We start from the raw sequence: 5859 nt of genomic DNA on the forward strand, positions 1-5859 counted from the left end.
TATTGCAGTACAGTGCTATCTAGCAGACTGTGTTAGTCAGGTCCCTAGGGTGACTGCTGGGTTTTCAAATGAATTGGACATAGGCATGCACTCTCAGAACAGAACTCATTCGTGTGTGGGGACTTCTGTAATCCCAACAGGGGGTTATTGCTCTTCTCTATATCTCATAGCTAGGAAAATGAGGATAAAAGAAGATAAACAACTTACCCAAAGTCACGCTTTTAGTGAAAGACTGAACCAGGATTTAAACCCAGTTACACTGGTTCCAGAATCCTTGCTGTTGCTCTGAGCTATATTATAGTCCACTTTTGTGCTTTTTTATTGGGCTTGCCTGGTGGCTCAGATGGTAAAGAATCTGCCTGCAATGCAAGAGACCAGGGTTCAATCCCTGGGTTGGAAAGATCCCCTGGAGTAGGAAACGGCTATCCATTCCAGCATCCTTGTCTGGGAAATCCCGTGGACAGAGGAGCCTGGTGGACTAAAGTCCATGGAGACACAAAGAGCCGGACACGACTGAGTGACATGTTCACTTTTCCTTACTTCTGTGCCTCTTGTGTTGTAAAGCATTCCAGGACAGCCAGTCTTTCAGCAGATGTATATTCCCAACACAGCAACCAGGTCAGGGCCTGGATGAAATGATTGCTGTGAAAATGTGACTGAAAGACCATGTAACCTAAAAAACAACAATTATTCGCATGGGAAAGAGTGATCATTTCAAGGCTTCCCCTGACACAGCATTCAAAGCCAATAGCTGAAACGGCATTTAATCTGCCCCTGGTTCCAGGTCCCCCATCAACTGTGCCACAAAGGCAGATGTAAAAGGTTTTTTTTTTTTTTTTCTTTTTTCCATGGTTTGTGGGATCTTAGTTCCCTGATCAAGAATTGAAGCTGAAACTTTGGCAGTGAAAGCTCTGAGTCCTAACCACTGGACCACCAGGGAATTCCCATAACTAGGATATGATATGGTGCATTGACTGTGCTCCAAACTGGAACCCAGAGATGGGCAGGATCTCCACACATTCCACACAATCTTCTTAACCATAAACAACTTCTCTCCCTAGGAAAAAATCTGAAGTCCCCCTTACTCTGTCAAATTTCCTCTCTAGTAAAAAAAAAAAAAAATTAGCTGTTTGTCTTTCAGTAAATGAATCTCAGCAAGTGAATTGTCCCTTCTGATTTTGTTTAAGGCAATAACAGAGTCGCTGCACTATGGCCTCTCTCTTCAAGGGAGCTTGTCAGGACTTGGCTACCTGAGGGTATTAATTGCCCTGCAAATCAATAACCAGCATACTTAGCATTACCATGCTTCCCAGGTGGTGCTAGAGGTAAAAATACCCTCCTGCCAATGCAGAGACTCGGGTTTGATCCCTGGGTTGGGAAGATCCCTGGAGGAGGGCAGGGCAACCCACTCCAGTATTCTTGCCTGGAGAATCCCGTGGACAGAGGAGCCTGGCGGGCTGCAGTCTATGCAGCTGCACAAAGTTAGACACAGCTGAAGCCACTGAACAGGCCCAGAGGTGCTCGGCATTACCTGCCTTACTTTCAATTTAAAAAAAAAAAAAAAAGAGTCAAAGGAAATGGCGCCTTTTCTTAAGGTTTAAGATCTTTGAATAGCACCAAGTCAATAGCTCAGACACTGCTAGTGATAAAAAAAAAAAAAAAAAGAAAGAAAGAAAAAGAAATACACAATTTTATTCCTCTATTAAAAGCAAAATGGCAAGACATTCACACACAACATTCAAGGCAGGTACATACTTTCTCTTCAGTCTCTCACTAAAATGGACAAGCTAACTGTGACGCTGCCCCCACTTGAACTATTCTGGGTAAGCATGCTTTTTTTTTTTTTTTTGAGGCCTCCAGATTCTTTTTTTTTCTTTGGCTGTGCCAGATCTTGGTTGTGGCACGTGGGATATTTCAGTTGCGGCATGCAGGATCTAGTCCCTTGACAGGGGATCAAATCCCGGCCCCCTGCACTGGGAGCACAGAGTCTGAACCCCTGGGAGACTTCACCACCAGGGAAGTCTCGAGGACACCGAATTCTTATGATTAATGCTAGGGCTTTCTGTTAGAACCAAGCCCTTTTTATCTGCCAAGCTCGAGACTTCAGCAACAGTGTCTCTGCCCTTCCTTCCCTCCCCTCCTCCACGTCCCTCCTCCCCTTGACTCAGCCCCGCCCTCCACGCTGAAATATCAACACAAGGGAGTTGGCTTAAATGTGAGATAAAATATTTCCGTCATCTGTTCAGAGACCTCTGCCAAATATCAAGGTTATTGACCCACGCGAAGTGTACATATACTTTGAAAACCACGTGTCAAGGGACCTCAGCTTACCTTATCCACCTGGGCCGCTCAGAAGTACACTGCTCAGAGGGGAGGCTAGCCAGAGGCCGTGGAGTGGCTGCCCCTCTATGGCCCTAGAATAGGGATGATTCACGTGCTGGGATTCATTTATTGAAAAACAAACTGCTAAACCTTTTATTCACAGGGAGGAAATTTGACAGAGCAAATTCAGGCTTTCCCTAAGATAACACCCAGGTTAGTTTTCAGGAATCATGTGGACCCCCATCTTTGCTGCCAGTGTGTGGGCAGAGGAGTGTAAAAGATGGCTTCGACATGGTCCAGGGGTCCCTGTCTCCTGGTGCTCACGCTCGTGTGATCTCCTCCCCGTGAGTGTGTGCTGGACCTAACAGCATACAGCCAAAGGGATGCAATATTCCTACCTCTGCTGTTGTGGTTTAGTTGCTAAGCCGTGTTTGGCTCTTTTCCAGCCCCATCGACTGCAGCCCCCAGATTCCTCCAGGGCAGCCAAAGATGTGACTCCTGCTGACACTTTCTGTTTCAGGTATTCTCCTTTACTTACTGTGATGAAAGCCCCACCAGGCGAGGACTGAGGGCAGTCTCTGGCCAACATCCACTAGGAACTGAGGCCTCTAGCCCAACAGCCCAGAGAACGGAATCTTGCCAACAACCGCTGAGTGAGCTTGGAAGCCAATCCTACCCCAGTTGAACTTGGAGTTGAACCTTGCAGCCTCTGCCTACATCCTGACTGAAGCCTTGCAAAAGACCCTGCTGAGCAAGAGACCCAGCTGCCACACAGCCTGTAAGATAATATACATGTATTGTCTCATGCCAATAATTTTGGGAAAATTTGTTATACAGCAACAGGGAAGTAATATCATAAGAATTAGGGCATATGTCCTTAAATTAAGCAGAAGCCCTAATGTCCTTTCTCAATATAAAAGTAGCTACCCCTAAACCCCAAGTGTTTCACAGTCATGGGATTGCTTGGTGAGCATGAGGAAAGGTGAAAAGGAGTTCATTAGCCTTAAAAGTTCTTTCATCCAGAGTTGAATAGCAGTTAATCTAATGATTTAAAAAGACTGTTCTCTCCTTTGACAGGACGGGGAGGCACTCCTGAGTTTTGGTCTTTCGGTCTACACAGCTCTTCTCTTGACCATCCAGTTACAATGCAGCTGATTAGATCCCTGCCTCCTACAGGCATCTCCCAGCTCACGACCCTCTGACCGCACTGATTGGCTTGCATCATTTCCAAGTCTCAAGCAGATGGTTCTACTGTCCACCCTATGCTGACAGCTCAATCTTGTCCCAGTAACTGCAGTACTGTTAGCTCAAGGTTGCGCGTGAGTGAATCTGGAAAAGGTCTCATGACACGTAAGTGGAAGAACCAAGAGTGGGATCTGGTCTCAAGGGCTCATCTCTGGGGTCACCCAGTTGCTCAATACCATTGCTTCTTGATTCTTTGTGGAAATATCAATTTCAAGACTTGCACGTTGACTAATGCTCACAGCTCCCACTCTACCTACTTCTGCACTAGCATCCCGTTCCGCTTGATGCCAGCTTTTTGTCTTTGCGGGTTATACAGTCCCTCTCCCCAGCTCTGTGCTTTCCAGAGTTCATTATTATCTCTTCCTCAGACTCTTAGAATCTGAGGCTTTTCCCCAAATATTCTCTCTTGCCTCCTTGAAAGGCTTAGAAGAGGCATGGGTTTTTAAATCTTGCCTTCTTGGGTTCCAGTTCTACCATTTACTACATATGTGACTTTTGAGAAAATTACACTAATATCTCTGATTTTTAGTTTCCCAATAGTTTCTGAAAAAGTGAAATAGTCATGTGTGTTTTAATGATTAAATGAGGTGCGAGATACAGGACAGCACAGGGGCTGCCACACCGGAGGTGCCCAGCATCTCTTAGCTCTCACCTCCCGTCTCTTCTGTTACCTCCCCAGTAGTCTTTCCTGTATAAATGGAAAGGAGTGAACTACTTTTCCTGGCTAGCAGACCCAACATCAACTGTTATTAAGACGCTTAAAACGCATGCATTCTCTCCTATGTTGATTCTTCCCGTGGTGTTGTTGCTTCCTTATTGTTAAAGTTCCTTTCAGCATCCCCATACAGTAATATCACACATTACGTTAGGTACCAGGCATCATTCAAGGTTGCTGGGGTAGGGGGATGTTGGTGATGATGATATTAAGTCCCAAGTTACTGTGAATGTTGGTCCCCAGGTAAATCTGCAGATAATCCCATGAGTTCATCTGCTTCTAAGAAGTGTTGTAACCACTGACAAAAATCCCCAAAGTAAGTCCAAAGATGATCAGTATCAGACCATGAATCTGATATGTGACAGACTTTATTTCTTGGTGTGTGCCCTCTTCTAAGTCCGTTCCTCCCAACTGAAATTTCATATTATACAGAATCAGAAAGGCCCTTCATAGACCTTCCCTCAGCTCAGTCTTTCCTCTTCAAGCCATATGATAATCGGCCTGTTTGTTTCCAAAAAGCAGTTTATCCGTGATTGTATTTTCAGATTTTTCTGATTAGTTTCTGCTTTTTCTCTGTACTAGGGGAACACAGCCTCCAGTTTTTGCATGAAACTGTACTCTGAGCTTTAAAGTATGGATGCCTTTCCATTTGATGAGGATGCGTAACAGGTGCTGGGCTCACACGAGAATCAGGAAGGAGCTGACAGGTAGTCTGGCGATGACTGACCACAAACAGGTTTATAGCCCAGCCCAGGGCAAACTTTCCTTCTATATCTTCAGGATCTGCTCCCTTTTCAATGATTTCTTACCCACATGAAATAAGTGTATTTCTTATATTCAGGACAAGGTTTCAAGCTTTAAGTTAAGGAATGTAAGAGCTGCTGGGATTCCCTCTTAAAATTTTTGTATGAAAAGGAAGCCACCATCATCTTTCTTTATTCTCTTCCCACTTAAATCATGGCTATTATTTTACAACCTGTGAACAGAAGCCAGACTAGATTCTACCACAATTTTAATATGAAACTGGTATTTCATATGGAAATTCAACCTTCAGGTCCCAACTCAAATGCAACTTTTTTTAGGTTTATACTCTGAGAGTGCTTTGAGATCTTATTTTCTTTTTTAAAAAGTTATTCTATTTTAATAATTAAATTCATAAAATGCTTAATATCTTAATGCCAAAGTCTTAACCTATAAATGATTGTAAACCATTCTTAAAATGTGCTTAATACTCATGGCTACCTTGTTTCCATGAATAAAGATAGTAATAAACTTAAAGTCAACACCATTTTCTAATTTTTAAGTCCACCATAATGTGTTTTAGGCATGAAGAACTAGCTTGATGTAGTGAAGAAAGAAAGAAAAAAGAATTAAAGATAATTGAGGCTTTTTTTCCATCTTCTAAATTGCAATGAGATTTCCTTTTACAGATTTTAAAGTTAAAATGTATGCTATTTATTTGATTAATGTCTTCTACTTAGACTATAAACTTTTTGAGAGTAAGCACTTTATTTTTCTCATCAGTATATCTGCAAAGAACACAAAAATTAATACATGTTTGTTTAATGAGTGAAAAA

General features: G+C 43.1%; 1 long non-coding RNA gene across 1 annotated transcript; it reads left to right on the forward strand.

Moving 5' to 3' along the window:
- Window positions 1-2941: 2941 nt before the first annotated feature.
- On the forward strand, window positions 2942-5277 carry LOC122445095. The gene is made up of 3 exons (XR_006270448.1): window positions 2942-3100; window positions 3400-3672; window positions 4865-5277. It is a non-coding gene; the product is annotated as an uncharacterized LOC122445095 (long non-coding RNA).
- Window positions 5278-5859: the final 582 nt, after the last annotated feature.

This window comes from Cervus canadensis, chromosome 7, assembly GCF_019320065.1.
Source record: "Cervus canadensis isolate Bull #8, Minnesota chromosome 7, ASM1932006v1, whole genome shotgun sequence".
Classification (NCBI taxonomy): Eukaryota; Metazoa; Chordata; class Mammalia; order Artiodactyla; family Cervidae; genus Cervus; species Cervus canadensis.